Source organism: Tachypleus tridentatus, chromosome 7, assembly GCF_004210375.1.
Source record: "Tachypleus tridentatus isolate NWPU-2018 chromosome 7, ASM421037v1, whole genome shotgun sequence".
Classification (NCBI taxonomy): Eukaryota; Metazoa; Arthropoda; class Merostomata; order Xiphosura; family Limulidae; genus Tachypleus; species Tachypleus tridentatus.
Window position 1 is genome coordinate 4,757,678 of NC_134831.1, and position 1,042 is coordinate 4,758,719.

The window sequence follows — 1,042 nt, forward strand, 5'->3', positions numbered from 1 at the left end:
CCGATAGTGGCATCACTACACCCTGTGGGTGCACCACCAGCACTATGTATACACGAGTTTAAAATATCAAAAAATAAAATATCGTGACAATTAGAATGTAATGGTTTAGGTTAAAGATGTTTTCGGTCATAATCCCAATAATATCTCATGAGGTTCGATCAGCTTAGAAGACTTAACCATAAAATCCACGTGAAAAATACCGTATGTTTTTATCGAAATATTTCTTTCTTTTTTGAAATTCCCGCAAAGCTACACGAGGGCTGTCTGCTCTAGCCGTCCCTAATTTAGCAGTGTAAGACTAGAGGGAAAGCAGCTAGTCATCGCCACCCACAGCCAGCTCTTGGGCTAATCTTGTGCCAACGAATAGTGGGATTGGCCGTAAAATTATAATGCCCTCAGGGCTGAAATGGCGAGCATGTTTGGTGTGACGAAGATTCGAACCCTCGACCCTCAGATTACAAATGGGGCGCCCTAACCACCTGGCCATTCCGGGCCTATGGACGTAGCACGTAACTCAATGTGACCTTGCTCTAAAAGAAACGAACATAAACATATCTGAATTTAGTTCGTATCTGGATGGTGATTGACTCTCGAATCAAATACATATTGTTTAGGTGTGAATGGTTTTTAATATTTAGCGAAGCATGATTATAATTAACCAATTATGTCACAAACCATTAGAATTAGATCAGCTATATTTATAACACTAAATGTATAGTAGTGTTTCAACAACATTATGTCCGCCATAACCGCTGCCCACGACGCGTTTCGCTCAGTACGGAGTGCATCAGGATAATATGATAAAGGTCGTTGTCGGTGGCTATGACGGACATAGTTTGGTTAAAATACAATTATGCACTCTTCTTCTCTTGGAAAACGAAACATTAAGAGACTGAATAAGAAATTCAGTGTTGGAAATAAAAAAAATGTCTGATAATAAACTTTTAAAAAGTGCAATTAATTATAATTTTGTTTTTATCACAGATGTACGAAACATTCATCAGTCAATTTTGGTTTTTTAAAACTGACGTTCCCGAACACA